At 50.8% G+C, this 19230-nt stretch overlaps 1 protein-coding gene across 1 annotated transcript in view; it reads left to right on the plus strand.

Moving 5' to 3' along the window:
* The first annotated feature begins 5648 nt into the window (after positions 1 to 5648).
* Positions 5649 to 19230, plus strand: part of SCGN (secretagogin, EF-hand calcium binding protein) — a 110063-nt gene continuing 96481 nt past the window's right edge. Inside the window, exon 1 of the mRNA XM_085890044.1 lies at positions 5649 to 5871. The gene's annotated coding sequence lies outside the window, so the exon portion shown is untranslated. The remainder of the gene's footprint in view (positions 5872 to 19230) is intronic.

A 19230-nucleotide genomic window follows, 5' to 3' on the forward strand; every position in this document is an offset into this window, starting at 1 on the left:
AACCCTAACTTGCCCCTTTCCAGTTCCACAATGCAATTCGTTATCGTGGACTTTCTGCGGATCCATTAAAATTTCATTTTCAATTGAAAGTTTGTCACTGAATGAATCAGATAACTAAGTGCTCATGAAATGATAGCTTCTTGAAACAAATCACACTCTGTGAAGGGACTAAAATAATATGCAAACCATTAGTGCAAATGAACAGGCGCATGGGAGCTTCAAGGACGATCCGCGTTTCCCTAGAAACCATTGGGCTTTGTTGAAGTCACTGCGTCATTTTATTTCTGGAAGCGAGAAGAACCTCGATAATGGCAAGAAACACCTGGAGCGCATTCGGTGGCACCTCTGATGGCTGTTCATTTGCCTGATTGGAGGAGGCTCTACCCTTTGGATGAGCGGCATGTGGGTCCAGGGCCACCATCTCACCATCAGTACAGCTGTAGTCACGTGGTGAGAAAGGTCGCCTACAGAATGTGCCACAGGTCCAGGCAGGATGAACACGTCAGGTTGCATGTGATCGCCGGTCCAGGTGGTTGAAATGGATACACGTTCAGCTTCGCCTTGCCCTGGAGATGTGTGTCTGAGGTCCTGAAGGAATGCTCCCGCACTGGAACAGGTCGGAGAGTGACTCGGCAACCGATCACGAGAAAAAAATGAAGACTGACCTTCCTATGGTGTTTTCCATGTTTCTTTTTTATCCTTTCGGATTCCTCCACTACAAAACTACGTTCTCCCACCCTTTCCCCAACCAAGTGCTCTACTTTGCTTCCCTCCCCCGACTCCATTACCCCTATCTCTTCCCAAACTTTCCCTTCTCCACCAACTCTTGTTATCCCCTTCCCCCTTTCTCCTATTATTTATTTTTAATCAATTCAACAGTCTTACTTTTAGTCACCCACCCCAGCCATGATTATAAAGGGCTGGTGGGACAAAGGTCTTGGTAATTAAAAGGGAAAATAATCCAAAGGAGGTTAAGACTATTTGACTGAAAACCCACTACTTGACTTCTCTCTGATGTAGAATGTGATTGGTTGTTCATAATTGCTCAGGAATGCCACTGTGCAACTGAAACAGTACCTGCTGTAGAGTAGGGCAAGAACTGATCACTTGTTTAAGATGCCGGCAATCATTCGCCTACTTTCCGAGAAAGAAACAGTGAGATTTTTAAGGTCCATCAGCTCATGCGAGCAAACGGGACACCTGGCTTAACATTCATCCGAGGGACGGAGCAGTTTTTGATGCAATACTCTACCTGCGAAGCACCAATCCGACAGTTTTGAGTTGTGTCGAGAAACGAACCCACAGCAGACAGATCAAAGGTTCTGTATCATCCTGTCAGGACAATGTTGAATTGAGACAAATAAAATCGCGTTATTAATTTTTTTTTTTGGGGGGGGGTGGGTGAATTATATACCAATTACGCGTGGACACAGGTTAGCGTCAGAGGTGTCTATATGGATGTTGAGAGCACGTACATGTTCCAGGTCTCTCCTAAGAATGAAAGACAGCGATTCAAATTTCCCGATTGTTTAAGACAACAGAAATGCCCGATGTAGACTGTCCGTCCCTTGGTGCCCGAATTTGCGCTGCATGGTGACGTCACAGAATAAGAGAGACATTGTGTACAGAATACAATGGAATGAACATAAGAATAGCCCGCTTTATTGGCAAGGAATATGTTGGTGAACAAAAGTTCAATCCAGGACAGTTGGTAAAGTTTTGAACAATGACCTTGTGGAGGGAAAAGCAAAGGACATGGAGGGAACTTGGGGAGGGAAATTTTGTAGTGGCCAACGAACAATAGACCTTGTGGAGTGATGGACAGTTTACCTTGTGAAGGGAAGAGCAATGACCTTGTGGAGGGAAGAACAATGGACATTGTAGAGGGACAAAGAATGATCTAGTGGAGGGGAGAACAATGACCTACTGGAGAGGAGAACATTGGGCATTGTTGAGGGGAGAACAATGAGCATTGTGGAGGGGAGAACATTGAGCATTGTGGAGGGGAGAACATTGAGCATTGTGGAGGGGAGAACATTGAGCATTGTGGAGGGGAGAACATTGGACATTGTGGAAGGGAGAACATTGGGCATTGTGGAGGGGCGAACAATGAGCATTGTGGAGGGGAGAACATTGAGCATTGTTGAGGGGAGAACATTGAGCATTGTGGAGGGGAGAACATTGGACATTGTGGATGGGAGAACATTGGGCATTGTGGAAGGGAGAACATTGGGCATTGTGGAGGGGCGAACAATGAGCATTGTGGAGGGGAGAACATTGAGCATTGTGGAGGGGAGAACATTGGACATTGTGGAAGGGAGAACATTGGGCATTGTGGAGGGGCGAACAATGAGCATTGTGGAGGGGAGAACATTGGGCATTGTGGAGGGGAGAACATTGGGCATTGTGGAGGGGAGAACATTGGGCATTGTGGAGGGGCGAACAATGAGCATTGTGGAGGGGAGAACATTGAGCATTGTGGAGGGGAGAACATTGGGCATTGTGGAGGGGAGAACATTGGGCATTGTGGAGGGGAGAACATTGGGCATTGTGGAGGGGAGAACATTGGGCAATGTAGAAGGACAAATGATCACCTAATGGAGGGAAAAAGCAATGACCTGGTGGAGGGATGAACAATGGGCATTGTTGAGGAATGAACAATAGAGGGAAGACTTGGTTGCTACGTCCCTCCTGCTGCAGGCCACGAACTTCTGCTGCAACTGAAATGATAATACATCATCAGTGTTGTAAAGATCATCACAGACTAATGGAAATTGTTATTGTGGCCAACTCACTGATCCATGGTTTGCAATGTTTTTCACGGGGGGCGGGGGGGCTGAAAGTCACTTTACCCCTCTCCAATAAAGCATTCGTTCTTAAACCCTTTTATTAATATGCAGATTTTATTGTGCAGTTCTTACTATAATTAATCAGTAATTGTATCTGTATGTGCTCCACCATTCTCCTTGCACCATTAAATTTGTGGAGGGTGGAAAGGAAGGAAGGGTGGTGCAAGAAATTTAGCAAAGGGAAAGTGACTCATTCCTCCTTGCACAGATAAGAGGGTGAAATTTGAACACAACCAATGGATCTTTCCTTTTACAGACCTTTCAGAGAAATAACCCTCACTTGGTGCGTAGTATTGCTGTCGATAATGGGTCTCAAATTGTCCCTCTCCGAAACTGCGCACGCAATGACGACTTGAAATTTGGAGCTACACAAGACGAGCCTGCAATTGCGAGCCTGCCAACCTTCAGGGTAGTTTGTGGTATCGTGTATTCCATACCACATCACGATGCCTATACAGTATACATCCCTCGATGAAGGCAACTGTTGCTGAAACCTCGGGAATGAACCTTTCCCTGATGACGAGTTCCCTTGTTGATGTTGTGAAAGTTCAGTGTTTCCTCATCAGATGGACACAAGCGGGGTGTACAGACTCGTATCGACAAGCAAACAGTCAAGTAGACACTGGAGATACATTTGGACGTCTCTGTATGTTGTGGACAAAAGACAGGTGGTTAATTGGACATCTAAGGTATAATCATTAAGTATAAGTTATAACACTATAATCCCAGCTATAACATGGAGTGTGAGGACTTTTGGAGTACACAACCACCCTGAAACACCTGTATTGGACTTCATGAAGGAAGTTCAAAACGTTTTAGGAACAAGAGCTACACTAACTAGCCTTAAGCCTAATACTGCCAACAATTTTCATTTTCAATCTGGTGTCCTTTGATTTTAGAGTGAGATGTGCATGGAAGACGTTTCCGGAACTGAGTGGCGTGCTGACGAGGAGGGGAGTGTCGTTGAAGTTGAAGGGAAAGGTGTATGCTACATGTGTGAGGAGTACGATGATTTATGGGAGTGAGACATGGGTACTGAACACGGAGCAGCAACAAAGGCTGGAAAGGGTGGAAATGCGAATGGTTCGGTGGATGTGTGGAGTATCGTTGAGAGAGAGGAAGAGAAAATGATGACTTGCGGAAGATGATGGGAATGGAGCCTGTGATGGAGGTTGTGAAGAGAAACAGGTTGAGATGGTTGGGTCATGTGTTGAGGAAGGATGAAAGTGACTGGGTGAGAGGAGTGTTGGAAATGAGTGTAGAAGGAACTGGAGAACGGGGGAGGCCAAGAAAGACTGAGCTCAAGGTGGTGGAAGAAGAAATGCGGGTATGGGGGGTTAACAAGGGGAGATGCAGAAAATAGGGAAAAGTGGAGAAGATTGTCAAGGGCCCCACAAGGGTAGCCCCTGTTAGATCAGGGGAAATGGCCTTAAAAACTCTTGGTATTGTTGTTGTTGTTGTTGTTGTTGTTGCTGTTGCTGTTGTTGCTGTTGTTGTAGCCTTTTGATTTTAATGCACTTCTTCCATTTGTCCTTCAAACTGTTATGTCTACGTCAGTAAAATAGAAGTTTTCATCTTTCGCCTTCAGCCACGTCCTGGTTACTTTGATCAATTCCTCATGGCCTCGCGGGGGGGGGGGGGGGGGGAGGGGGTGGAACAGGCTTTTTTGGTCAATTGATCCAGCTGCTCGAACCCTCAGTCTGTGATGGGAAGTACGACAAAGTGATCAATAAGTCCGTGGAACACGAGTTGGTGTAACAGACGCGTTGTGCAGAAAGAATACACCTGGAGTCAAAATGCCTTTGCATTTGTACTTCTTTTAAATTTTACACGAGCCTGGTGTAATATTCAGGTTTCGTGGCCACATGTAAATTTCACACGAGCCTGGTGTAATATTCAGGTTTCAGGGCCTGATGTAAATTTGACACGAGTCTGTCTGGTGTAATATTGCGACAGTTGTGAACCCCTGGGGAAGAAGGAACCACCAACACAGGATTAGGCTCGTTATGGCTTCGTATTCTGTTTAGGTTTTAATATAGTATAAATACAGTATTTATACGGATAGATGTGTGTTGCGAATGTTCGTAAGCTTCAGCACATGTTTCCTTTTTACACTCTGGACTCGAATCATTTCGTGTGCCACACCACACACATCATGCTGTTTTCACATCCTTCCTCCCCACTTTCGCGGATTAATTCAGCGCGACGGGCCGGGCTCACCAAGCCCGGCCGAAGAGCATCCTCACCGCTTCCCCCTTGGCGGTCATCAATCACTGTTGTTGACAGGTTCGTGTCAAACTCTCGCTCCTCCCCCGTCCCGGAGGATCCACCACGGAGACGCCGTCCCACCACTCAGGCCCTGTTGCCGGGCAGATGAACAAGACACGGCCAATTAGCGCCAGTGAGGTCAGTCCGTCCATGTGGACTCTCCGCCAATGAGGGTCCCAGAGCCGCAAGGAAGAGGAAAAGGGGGACACGGTGGAGGAATCGATTGTCGGAGAACTGGAGAAGCAGTCATTCGGGGTCTCCACCTGAGGAAGGAGTCTGCCTTGTCCAGTCCCGCTTACTCGTACATTTACAAAATGTCGTCCCTTCACAAAATCCGTACATTTTTACGCCCCACTTCCCGAGCCCGTTCGAATCGCATTAATCTTTTCTCTCTCTCTTCCCTCTCCCTCTCCCTCTCCTTCTCCCTCTCCCTCTCCCTCTCTCCTTTCCTTCCTTTTTCCAGATCTCCCGCTCTTTACACACTTCGCTTATTTCCGTGCCTTTCTTTCCCCTCAGCTCACACACATTTCCCATGTCGTCCTGTCATGTCGGAGCCACCTCACTTCACCGGTAGCCATTCCCGCCAAAGCGAGGCAAGCCATCGCATACAGCCATTCACCATCAGGCCCTCTCGGGAGATTGAGAGCACGGACGGAGCGGAAGGAGGAATACCCGAGGGGGGAGTGAGGGGAGCGACACACGGATCATCAGGCCAGATCATTGCGCGACATTGATTCAGCCGGGTCGTTGCAAGGTGTGTCGGACATGCGAAAGACCCCAACGTTTTCCTTTCTCACCACTAGTTCCTCAACCCCCTCCGTAATTTTTCGCGTTTTTGGAGGAATGTTTGACGCCGAATAAGTTCGCGATGCGAAGTAAATAAGAACAGAGTTCAATTTGTTCGACCACTTTATTAGCGTGGAACGACAATAATCAAACAAGTATTGAACAGGTTGAAACACCCACAACATCCCTGGCTCCGGTTCAGGCTGCGCATGCGCACTGGCACAGGGGACCGTCGATATGTGGAAGTACCGTAAAGTACAATGTTCTCTATCTCCCTCCGAGTCTTTATTATGTTAATAGATAAAGGCTGAGAAAATATTAAGTTTAATGAATGAACAAAAGTTGATATCGCCCATCGTGTGACTATTCCATGGAGTAGTCCTTGTGCCAGGCAGGCACGCTGGTCGCTCTGGTGGATCGGCGTTGACCTATTGCTGGTGCTGGTGGTGTCACATCGGGCCCCAGTGGGGATGGGGCTCTCGGGGTTTCAGGGGCCGATGGTGGCGTCTGAAGGATCGCGCGCCTCGGTGTGCCTCGTCCTGGTGCTGCTGGCGTGTCTGAAACGGGTGTCGTCTTGCGCTGGGGTGTGCATACTGACGTCAGTGCCGGCGTGGGCCCCGTTGGCGTCGCAGATGTCACGGGTTCGCTGTCGAGGTCAGGCAGTTGCGGTGTTACAACGGGTGCAGGTACAGTGATGCGGGTTGCTAGATCATCATAGATAGACCGGGGTGGCAGCTGGTCATTGCGAACTGGGCTAAACTTGCGCAGGAATTTCCTGTTCCGAAGTGTGACTCTGCCCGAGCCATCGATCTTGATCACGTATTGGTCGTGTTGGCGTACCTCCACGATACTGCCTGTCTTGTCCCATTTTTTTGGGTGGAATCCTGTCTGGTTCTGTACGCGGACTTGGTCCCCGACAGCAAGTGGCGGAAGGCGTTTGGTGTGTTCTGCCCAGGTGTCGGCTGTGCGGATATGACGTTTGCGGAGGGCCTCCTCCCTCGCTTTCAGGGTCTCATGCCAAGTGTCGTGCGGTCTGTACTTCCCGGGGATAATGGGGATGAAATCGCGTATCGGGCGGCCGAAGACACACATTGCCGGGAGATCTTCGTGTCAGGGTCAGGCGTGTTACGATATTGTAGTATCGCTCTCTGCACAGCGTCAGTGTCAAGTTCTCCCTGCGGGCTGGTGTCCGTGATAAGTCGTTTCATTGTCTTAACTCCAATCTCCGCGCGACAGTTGCTGTGAGGGAAGGCCACCGATGACAAGCGGTGGTGTACGCCCCATCTGTGCAGGAATGACCTGGTCTCGGTGGAGGTGAACTCCGGTCCCCCATCCGACGCGAGCTCTTCTGGTGTCCCGTACGTCACGAAGGCGCGACGTAAGTGGTTTATGAGTCCGGCGGCGCCACCCGTCGACTTTGAGATGATCGGCCAGTTCGAGTATCTGTCCACTGTCACAAGGTAGTGTGCACCCCTGTGTACAAAGAAGTCCGAGCACACTGCCTGAAAGGGGTAAACGACCGGAATAGGTGGAGTTGGTGGCGCTCCAGGCTGTGATGGTGCCATCCGGTGGCAGTGTTCGCAGTTTTTCCGAGTGGCGCTGATGTCGGCCGACATGCCTGGCCAGAATACAGAGGATTCTGCGCGGGCGGTCATCATTGATACGCCCTGGTGGGCAGCGTGTAGGGCGCTCAGCACATCGCCGCGGAGTGAGGGTGGTATGACTACTCGGTCCTTGTATAGGATCACTCCATCTGTCGATGTAATGTTCTCGCGGTACTGGTGATAGTCGCGAATTGTCTCTGGCATCTCGATTTTTGAGTCGGGGATGCCGTTCATTGTCATTCCCTCCAATATGTGCATATCGCCATCGCTGCTGGTGGCTTCCCTGACGCGATCCCATGTTACTGATCGCAATGATTCGAGGCCCGCGGCACACCATGCCAGGTTGTCTTCGACGTCGTCGTCATACTCCGGCTCAGTTTGGCGTAGGAGGGACAGGACGTCGGTGTGCGTGCTTGGTTGGAGGTGGGTCGCTATGGTGGCATTGTCATCTGGAAGGTTCATGAGTGGAGGTCGCGTGGTGCCAACTGACCTGCGCGACATGGCATCTGCCGCCTTGTTCTTCATGCCCGGGATATGTATGATGCGGAAGCGATAACGCAGGGTCTTCTCCTTGAGGTTCCTGAGGCGGGGGTTGGGTATGTCGTCAAGTGCTCTGTCCGAAAGGAGTTTCAGCAGTGGTTTGTGGTCTACCGCAACGATCAGGTTCTCGCAGCCCAGTACGAAGTAGCGCGCTTTGTCCAAGGCGTCCGCGACTGCGAGAGCCTCGCCCTCTATGGGCGCGTATCTGGATTCTGCCGCGTGTGTAAATCTGCTGCCGACCAGGGTTATTTTCCATCCATCAGTGCAGCAGAATGGTCTAACTGGCACGCATCGGCAGTGCTTTTGAAGCAACCAGAATCCGATTCCCTCCTTCGACCAGTCCGTGGCGATGCATGTTGGCTTAGTTTTGTCAAATATGCGGACACCGTGTTCGATTTCTTGTACGATCACGTCTTTCGACTCGCGGAATATGTCCTCTAACTCCATGGACCACTGGAAGCGTTCTCCACTTTTCAGGAGCTTCCGGAATGGCTGCATTCGTTCGGCCATACTAAAGGCGTATGCCACCTGGTTGACAAGCCCGAACCACGATCTGACGTCGGTGATGTTACGCGGTTGTGGGAAATCGTGGATTGCTTCCAGGTAGCGGCTGCACGGTCGCACGTCGGTCATGGTGATGGTGAAGCCCGCGAAGTCCACCGTGGGTGCGCTGAAGACAAACTTCTCCGGGTTGAGGATGATTCCATTCCGGCCGCATATATCCAGCCATTGGACCGCCTGGAAGTAGCTCCCCTCAATCGTGTCTGACCATAGGAGCGTGTCATCTACGCACTTGGTCTTGTTACCAATGTCCGCGACGATCTCATCGTATCGTCGTGAGTAACCGTCCCCGATGCCATATACCCTTGTGGGGCAGATAGGTACCGGTAGCGCCCCCATGGAGTGATGAAGGTCGTCTTGTGGCGGTCGTCCTCGTGTAGGCGGACGCTATGGTAACCGTTCCATGCGTCGAATACTGTCTTGCGCTTCCCGTTAGGTACGCGTCTCGCCTGGTGGAACGGGGATTGGGTGTGGTGGGTCTCGCGGAACGCATGCTTGTTCAAGGCCTGAAAGTCGACGGTGCGTCGCGGCTTGCCATTCTTTTTCGCGCAAATTACCATGCGGTGACACCATGTCACCGGCGTGCCGACGGGTACTTCCTCCAACACGCCGAGCCGAACGTCCTGGTCGAGGCCTGCTTTTACCTCATCTTGCCAATGTATGGCCACGGAGATGGGAGTGTGATGGGCAACCGGTGTCGCGTTCTCACTGAGCATAAGACGTAGTGGCGGGCCGGTCATTCTCGGTAGTGGCTGGTGTGGGCACGTGTTGAATGTGCTCTGAGCATACATCCTGAGTAAATGTGACTGTAGTGCCTCTCTGTTGGCCTCGGTCGCTGGCATGGGGAGTGCGGTCGGCTTGGTCGGCGGCTCCGCGCGTCGCGGGCAGTCGCACAATTCCGAGGTTGTCAGATTCACCTCTCCGAGTGTCGGGAATCTGTCCGAGATCATTCCCAGGTCCATGCAGGCCGCGCGGGAGAGGAAGATGCGGTCTGAAGAGTCCGTCACATACGCGATTTGGCGCGTCTCCAATCTCCGAGCGTCATCACTGTTACCGGCGAATCTGACTACCACGGCTCCGAGGATACGAATTCCTCTGTTGTTTGCGGCCTTCATGGTCATGGATACAGGTATGAGGTCCTCGGTACTCAGGCCCATTTGTTGGACGACTTTAATGCCGATCAGGCAGCTCTGGCACCCCGTGTCTGCCATAGCGGGTAGGGTTACCGCGCGGGTGTGTTTCAGGAGGTTAAAACCCAGCGCTTTGTAATCCTCGCGCTTGTTGGTGAGAGTGAGGTTGACGTATGGCTGCGGGTCGGATATGCGTTTCATCCACTTATCGCACATATCATCGTACAGGTGGTGAGCGAGGGGAAGCGTGCGCATTTCGTCCTCTGTGCTGGCCATGGTGACCGTGCATAGCTCGACGAAGGCTGCCGTCTGCTCGTCGTACATCCCGTCGGTCTCCTTAGATGGGGGTCTTGCCGATCGGCCGCCCAGGCACGCCTTGTCGAGGTGATTCTGGCGGTCACACTTCCGGCACTTTTTACCGTATCCGGGGCACTCGGCGCGTCTGGCGCGCCATTGAGGCGTTTTGCCGTGGCCCACCTCGCCGCAGTAGATGCATACTCCTTCGGGCTTGGCCTTCCGTTTTTCCGGCCTGGCTCCTACTTTGGCGCGGACGTCCTGTCGCTTTCCCCGCCGATACGAACTACTGATCGCGTCCGTGCTCTGAGTGTCAAGCAGGCGCGATGCCGAGCGTTTTCCAGACTCTTTGGCCTCGATATACTCTATCATGTCCTTTAATGGCATGTCCTGGTTCTTCTCACCAAGTAGGTCAAGTTGTATTGCTTGGTCCGCGATGCCACGGGCAACCACGTTGCGCAATAACTCTTCGGTGAAGTCGTTGACCTGATCGCACCCTGCCTTGGTGCACTTCATTTCATACTTGCACGTGTCCGCCTGCCCCTTGATGCGGGCGTGGAACGACCGGACGGGCTCCTCGTGTCCCTGCCGCATGTTAGACAGGGCCACTCGAGCTACCATCGTGTTCTCCGTCCGGACGGCGAGCGCCTTCATGGCGGCGAGGACGTCTTCTTCATCGCTGCCCACGAGGCTCCGACCCGCCGCGCGAGTGAGGTCCTTTCTCAGCTCCTCCTCACAGCACTCCAGTAGCTGCGCGACTATGTCAGGTCCGACAAGCTTAGTACCTGTTTTGTATTCGCCCCAGCGGGTTATGAAGTACGACCAGGCCTCGCCCGTTCCGGCCAGTGCTATGGAGGGACGCTTGAGTTTCTCCATCTTGGCATTCGAGCTCGCCGCCCTGGGGGCGGCGACGTGCACAGTGGCGTGTATACTCAACATGGCGGCCACCACTGCCGCCTCTGCGTGTGTAGCCATATAGTCACAACCCTCGATCGGGCACTCTGCTTCCACCGGCGCCATAGGAACAGTTATTCTGGAGTAAACGTTCTATTTTCGGTGATGCACACGTGTGTACAGTGTCCTGGGGGCGAAGATTGGGTACAGAACCCGATAAATCCAAACTCACTGTCGACGTTCTCGTGGTCCGTTTTCACCCAGTCGTGTCCTCCTCAGCACCGACGATCTTTACTCGACTGCATCAAGCTGTTTGATTATAAATAAGAACAGAGTTCAATTTGTTCGACCACTTTATTAGCGTGGAACGACAATAATCAAACAAGTATTGAACAGGTTGAAACACCCACAACATCCCTGGCTCCGGGTCAGGCTGCGCATGCGCACTGGCACAGGGGACCGTCGATATGTGGAATTACCGTAAAGTACAATGTTCTCTACGAAGCGAAGCATGGTCGGATTTACACGAGGGCAACCTGGGAAGTGCCGCGGGCCCTTCACCACCCAAGGGCTCCTCCAGGATTAAGCCGCGTCGGCCCAGGCCATCTGCCGAAGCGTTATGCCGTTTTCACAATCGTTATTCCTTCCATTTCAGTTTTCTCTTCAGTGTAAAATGAGGATTTTCAAATATATATCGAGAGATTCCGGCCGAGAGCAGTCACGGGCCTTGAGAAGGCCACAGCATGGATGGGCATCATGCCTGCAACAACTTCTTTCCCCAAAGCGATCGTGTCGTTGTTGTAAAGGTGATGTTGAGGTAATATATATTTTTCTGGATGTGATCCTGTTCTTGGCAGTACGGTTGTTGATGTGAAGGTAATGTTGAGGTAATATTTATTTTTCCAGATGTGATCCTGTTCTTGGCGGTGTAGTTGTTGTAAAGATAATGTTGAGGGAATATTTATTTTTCTGGATGTGATCCTGTTCTTGGCGGTGTAGTTGTTGTTGTAAAGATAATGTTGAGGTAATATTTATTTTTCTGGATGTGATGCTGTTCTTGGCGGTGTAGTTGTTGTTATGAAGGTAATGTTGAGGTAATATATCTTTTTCTGGATGTGATCCTGTTCTTGGCGGTGTAGTTGTTATGAAGGTCCTATTTATTTTTCCAGATGTGATCCTGTTCTTGGCGGTGTAGTTGTTGTTGTAAAGATAATGTTGAGGTAATATTTATTTTTCTGGATGTGATCCTGTTCTTGGCGGTGTAGTTGTTGTTATGAAGGTAATGTTGAGGTAATATATCTTTTTCCAGATGTGATCCTGTTCTTGGCGGTGTAGTTGTTATGAAGGTCCTATTTATTTTTCCAGATGTGATCCTGTTCTTGGCGGTGTAGTTGTTGTTGTAAAGATAATGTTGAGGTAATATATATTTTTCTGGATGTGATCCTGTTCTTGGCGGTGTAGTTGTTGTTTTGAAGGTAATGTTGAGGTAATATATATTTTTCTGGATGTGATCCTATTCTTGGCGGTGTAGTTGTTGTTATGAAGGTAATGTTGAGGTAATATATCTTTTTCTGGATGTGATCCTGTTCTTGGCGGTGTAGTTGTTGTTATGAAGGTAATGTTGAGGTAATATATCTTTTTCTGGATGTGATCCTGTTCTTGGCGGTGTAGTTGTTATGAAGGTCCTATTTATTTTTCCAGATGTGATCCTATTCTTGGCGGTGTAGTTGTTGTTTTGAAGGTAATGTTGAGGTAATATATATTTTTCTGGATGTGATCCTGTTCTTGGCGGTGTAGTTGTTATGAAGGTAATATTTATTTTTCTGGATGTGATTCTGTTCTTGGCAGTGCCGTTGTTGATGTGAAGGTAATGTTGAGGTAATATTTATTTTTCCAGATGTGATCCTGTTCTTGGCGGTGTAGTTGTTGTTGTAAAGATAATGTTGAGGTAATATTTATTTTTCTGGATGTGATCCTGTTCTTGGCGGTGTAGTTGTTGTTGTGAAGGTAATGTTGAGGTAATATTTATTTTTCTGGATGTGATCTTGTTCTTGGCGGTGGAGTTGTTGTTGTGACGGCGATGTTGAGGTAATATTTATTTTTCCGGATGTGATCCTGTTCTTGGTTGTGTCGTTGTTGTAAAGGTAATGTTGAGGTAATATATATATTTTCTGGATGTGATCCTGTTCTTGGTGGTGTAGTTGTTGAGGTAATATTTATTTTTCTGGATGTGATCCTGTTCTTGGCAGTGTCGTTGTTGATGTGAAGGTAATGTTGAGGTAATATTTATTTTTCCAGATGTGATCCTGTTCTTGGCGGTGTAGTTGTTGTTGTAAAGGTAATGTTGAGGTAATATTTATTTTTCAGGATCTGATCCTGTTCTTGGCAGTGTAGTTGTTGTTGTGAAGGTGATGTTGAGGTAATATTTATTTTTCTGGATGTGATCCTGTTCTTGGCAGTGTCGGTGTTGTTGTGAAGGTGATGTTGAGGTAATATTTATTTTTCTGGATGTGATCCTGTTCTTGGCGGTGTAGTTGTTGTTGTAAAGGTAATGTTGAGGTAGTATTTATTTTTCTGGATGTGATCTTGTTCTTGGCCGTGGAGTTGTTGTTGTGACGGCGATGTTGAGGTAATATTTATTTTTCCGAATGTGATCCTGTTCTTTGTGGTGTAGTTGTTGTAAAGGTAATGTTGATGTAATATATATTTTCTGGATGTGATCCTGTTCTTGGTGGTGTCGTTGTTGTGAAGGGAATGTTGAGGTAATATTAATTTTTCCGGATGTGATCCTGTTCTTGGCGGTGTAGCTGTTGTTGTGAATTTAATGTTGAGGTAATATTTATTTTGCCGGATGTGATCCTGTCCATTTGTGGTAATACAAGCCCACAAAAATGCTCCTGAAATTTTGTATTTTATCCAATAATTTAACTCCTGCAGCCTGCAATGTTCTTCAGGCAACAATACAAATAGAAATTGGATAGGGGTGCCACAGAATAAGATATGAGAGTTCTGGGTGCCATCAGTGGAAAAAGGTTGAAAACCACTGCTTCACTTGATTGTTGATGGCAGAGAGGGCTTCCACCACCCATGGGCCTCCACCATCATAAATCTTGAACTTGTGTGAAGGCCTAAGTCACATTTGCTCTCTGGCGAGGATACGGCGGCCGTACGCCCTCTGAATTGACAGAAACGTGCGGCGGCCGCAGAGTTTCTGCGGTAGCCTCAGGGTGGCCTTACGCCGTTTGGCTATATTTTACAGGCCGTAAGGTCGCCGTGGAATTATAACGTGGAGTTATAACTTTTTTTCATTTCTTCGTTTGCCGTAGCAATTCGAAAAGCCGAAACAAAAGAAATTGTAAAAAAAAAATTAAAAAATTAACCCACTCGTTACCGTCCGTCTGGCCGCACGTTCGCCTTATGGCCCCCTGTGGTCGCCTGTATGGTGTACGAGGTGCAGTGGAACACGAGAAGCAAGAGTGTTAGCATCAACTCCGCTTTATTGCGCGTCCGGAAATACATTCCTGCCACCCCTCGCGGGCGAGTCATGATATCCGAAAACCCAATCACGTGATACAGCACACTCCTCCTCTCATAAAATGACAAGTCAACTGATGAAAGGACAATCATAACATGACCAACCGAAACCAATCAACACTCATAATCCTCCAAGTACCGCGGCCGCACCCTGACCTCAGACGGGCAGCGCCGCCAGACAGCCCAGGCTCAGACGCCACCCGGCTCGGCCGAGGTGACACCCTCGCCGGACTCGCACCATCCGCAATAACAACCGCCCCCGGCCGACCAGCCTGCCCGACGTCCCCAGGCAGGACTGAATCAGGCGAAGACACCCTGGGCGTCAGCAAATCCGGCCCTGGCGATACAACGTCCGGCCACGGCGACATCACAGGTGGGGGTCCCACATCGTTCGGCCCGGGAGGGTGTGGGGGCGGGGGGGGGGGGGTGACGCTGAACAGCGATCATGCATTTGGTCCACGTGCCGCTTCCACACCTCCCCACCATCAGTCCGCACCATGCAATTCGCCACCCCAGTACCACAGATACCACAACCGGCACCCATTTGGCACCGTGCAAATAATCGCGCACCATTACCTGCTGTCCCACATCGAAACCGCGCAGCAGCGTCGGACGCAACACCGTCCCACTTCCTGACCCCCCAGGTCGCAGCAAATCCAGTCTGGACCGCAATGCCTGTCCATAGAGACGAATGGCAGGCGAATCACCCGTGACAGGATGAATCGCGTTCCTGTAATGGAGAAAAAAGACATCGACCACTGTCTGCACAGGTGCAACACCCCCCCTGCGCAAAGCCCGTTTCAACATCTGAACAAACAACTCAGCCTGCCCATTCGTCTCAGGATGATATGGTGCGGACCTCAGATGTCGAATACCATTTTGACGCATAAACTCATCAAATACACCTGCGATGAACTGCGGACCATTATCAGAGACCAGGATCTTAGCAAAGATCGTCCGCAGTTTCTCTACTGTAATGTTTGCTGATGTATGCTGCATTACTACAACCTCCGGCCATTTAGAGAATGCATCGATCACAATCAAAAACATTTTGCCATTAACCAGCCCCGCAAAATCTACATGGACCCTCTTCCAGGCTCTGTCTGGGGTCGGCCATAGCCCCGAGGCTCGACGCGGGTTATCAGCATCTGTTTGACACGTAGCGCAACGCTTAACCAACTGCTCAATGTCTTTGTCCAACACTGGCCACCACAACAGGCTACGAGCAAGACTCTTGGTCTTCACGACGCCAAGGTGACTGACATACAGTTCATCCAAACACCGCTGCCTGAACTTCGGTGGCATCACCGTCCTCATTCCCCACATAACGCATCGTTGGACCAACGACAGCTCCGATGCGCGCGACATGAAAGGTTGAAATGCCGGTGTCGAAGGTAGATCACTCCAATTCCCCGTAGAAATCGCCTGGACGACACGAGCGAGCACCGGATCACGAGCCGATTCCACCGCGACCTGTCTGGCCGTGATCGGCCCGCTTTGGACCTGGCCCAGCATGAACACATCGACCCGGTCGGCCGACTCAGATGCAGCTGGACCCTCCGCACACGTCAAGCATGAGAGCCCGTCGCAGTTAGCATGCTTCTCGGTGCTTCGGAACTGAATATCATAATCGTAAGCAGCAAGAAACAGACACCACTGCTGTATTCGCGCGACCGCTACCACCGGTACCCCGCGTTCGGGTCTTAGGATGAATTGAAGCGGTTTGTGATCCGTCTGCAAAGTGAAATGCCGCCCCAGCAGGTATTGATGAAACCTCCGCACACCTCAGACGAGGCTGAGACCCTCGCGCTCGATCTGGGCATATTCCCGCTCTGCTGCGGACAGGGTCCAGGATGCAAAACAAACAGGCCGCTCGGAACCATCGTTCATCCTGTGGGAGAGCACTGCCCCGATGCCATATGCAGAGCTGTCGCATGCCAATAAGAGCGGACGCGCAGGCTCGTAGTGCACGAGGACCGTATCCTCTGTGAGCAGCCGCTTGACGCGGTCGAACGCCGCCTGGTGTGCAGGCCCCCAAGCCCAGCGCTCGTCCTTCCTGAGCAACCGTGTTAACGGCGCAAGTTGGGAGCTGAGCCTGTGCACGAACCTTTGGTAATACTGGGCCATACCAATGAACGAGCACAGCTGCGTCTTGTCGCGAGGCGGTGGCATGTGTTGAATCGCCTCCACCTTCCGAGAACCTTTCAACAGCCCTCCGGCGTGATTATGTGCCCGAGGTATTCCAAGCGCTGCTTAAAGAACGCGCACTTGTCCCTGTTCAAGCGCAGGCCGCACGCTTCTAGCTTTGTCAGCACTTGGCCAATGTTCGCAAGGTGCTCGTCCGCCGTTTTCCCTGCAATGAGCACATCGTCCAGGTAGGTCTGAGCGGGCAGGCCAATGCAAACCTGATCCATGGCTTTCTGCCACAAGGCTGGGGCCGAAGCAATCCCAAAACAGAGTCGGGTATATCGATAGAGCCCTTGACACGTGTTGATTGTCAAAAGCTCGCTACTCCCGGGATCCATCGCCAGGTGAAAATATGTATCACGCAGGTCTAGCTTCGTGAAGTATTGACTCCCCGCCAATCGCGCATATATTTCATCAATTGACGGCAGTGGATATTGCTCCACGCTGAGCCCCGGGTTAACCGTGGATTTGAAGTCCCTGCACAATCGGACGTCTCCATTCCGTTTCAACACCGTGACAACCGGGGTGGCCCAATCTGAGTACGACACCCGTTCGATCACTCCACAGGCCTCCAGCCTATCCAGTTCACCCTTGACCTTGTCCCGCAGGGCATACGGCACCGGTCGTGGTTTACAAAAACGAGGAACCACCCCCTCGTTCAGGAAGAGCTTTGCCTCCACGCCCTTGAGTTTCCCAAGGTTGTCGCAAAACAAACCTTGATGTCTTTGAAGAATCTTCTCCAACCGATCCTCCCACCGGCTTGGCACGGGTTGCACAAGGTGAACTGCGGCCCAGTCTAGCCTGATGCGGGACAGCCAGTCTCGGCTGAGGAGAGACGGTCCCCTCCCCCGCACGACGTACAACGGAAGCGTGGCGACCTGGCCTTGGTACCGCACAGACACGTCTGCCATCCCGACTGATCACAAAAACGTCCGCGGGGTCACCTCGCCGCACGTGCGGCCGCGCGGCGACGTCCGACCCGCACCGAAGGTCGTGCGCACGTCCCGGGGTGCCCGTGACCCCGCGTGGCCGGTGATGGCCCGAACATCCTCGCGAGTCTGCTCGACCGCTGTAGCCGTGCTGACCGCAGAGTCGAATGTAATGGCTTCACCCTTCAGCCATAGAACCGCCGAAACCATCTTCGCATCTTGTAAACCAGCAATAAAACGATCTCTGAGCCGAGCTGGATGCTCCCCCTCTGTGAACTTGCAGGCCACGGAAGAATGCTTAATCCGCGCCATGAAATCAGCGACGCGCTCCTCTGCACCTTTCGAGAGGCGATCGAACTGGTATCGAGTGAGCTGTAATGACTTCTCCGGCGCCATGTGTGCTTTCATCTTCTCCACAATGTCCCGAAACGACAGCCCGTCATCACGGGGCTTGTCCGGCGCCACAAAATCACTCAGCAGTCGGTACTGTCCCGCCGATAGCCAGGCTAGCAAGATCGACTTCTGTTTGCTCTCGTCGACCACATCATTCGCGTGGAAATAGCATCCCAATTGCTCTGAAAACAATTCGAAGTCGTCTCCGACGAAAACGGGCACATGTCCGTATTCAACCATCCTCGTCAGCCAACTATGGTGTACGAGGTGCAGTGGAACACGAGAAGCAAGAGTGTTAGCATCAACTCCGCTTTATTGCGCGTCCGGAAGTACATTCCTGCCACCCCTAGCGGGCGAGTCATGATTTTCAAAAACCCAATCACGTGATACAGCACAGCCTTGCGGGCACCTTGAGGCGACCTTGCGTCTGCCTTGAAAATTCTATGGCCGCCGCAGGGCCCCCTTAAGGTCACCGTGCAACATCAAATCAAAGACCGTACGGCAACCCCATGTTTTCGGTCTCCACAATTTCTAAGACCTAAGGCCTAAGTCACATTTGCTCTATGGCGAGGATACGGTGGCCATACGCCCTCTGAATTGACAGAAACGTGCGGCGGCCGCAGAGTTTCTGAGGTGGCCTCAGGGTGGCCCTACGCCATTTGGCTATATTTTACAGGCCATAGGGTCGCCGTGGAATTATAATGCGGAGTTATAACTTTTTTCATTTCTACGTTCGCTGTAGCAATTCGACAAGCTGAAAAGAAAACTGGTAAAAAAAAATTAACCCATTCGTTACCGTCCGTCTGGCCGCACGTTCGCCTTAGGGCCCTCCTGCGGTCGCCTTGCGGGCACCTTGCGTCTGCCTTGAAAATTCTATGGCCGCCGCAGGAACACCCTAAGGTCACCGTGCGACATCAAATCAAAGACCGTACGGCAACCCCATATTTTCGGTCTCCACAATTTCTAAGACCTAAGGCCTAAGTCACATTTGCTCTACGGCGAGGATACAGCGGCCGTACGCCCTCTGAATTGACAGAAACGTGTGGCGGCCGCAGAGTTTCTGAGGTGGCCTCAGGGTGGCCCTATGCCGTTTGGCTATATTTTACAGGCCGTAGGGTTGCCGTGGAATTATAACGCGGAGTTATAACTTTTTTCATTTCTTCGTTCGCCGTAGCAATTCGACAAGCCGAAAAAAAAAAAAAAATGGTAAATTTTTTAAAAAAAAATTAACCCATTTGTTACCCTCCGTCTGGCCGCACGT

This window comes from Eptatretus burgeri, chromosome 7 (assembly GCF_056783735.1).
Source record: "Eptatretus burgeri isolate ZD-2024b chromosome 7, Ebu_testis_v1, whole genome shotgun sequence".
Lineage (NCBI taxonomy): Eukaryota > Metazoa > Chordata > Myxini > Myxiniformes > Myxinidae > Eptatretus > Eptatretus burgeri.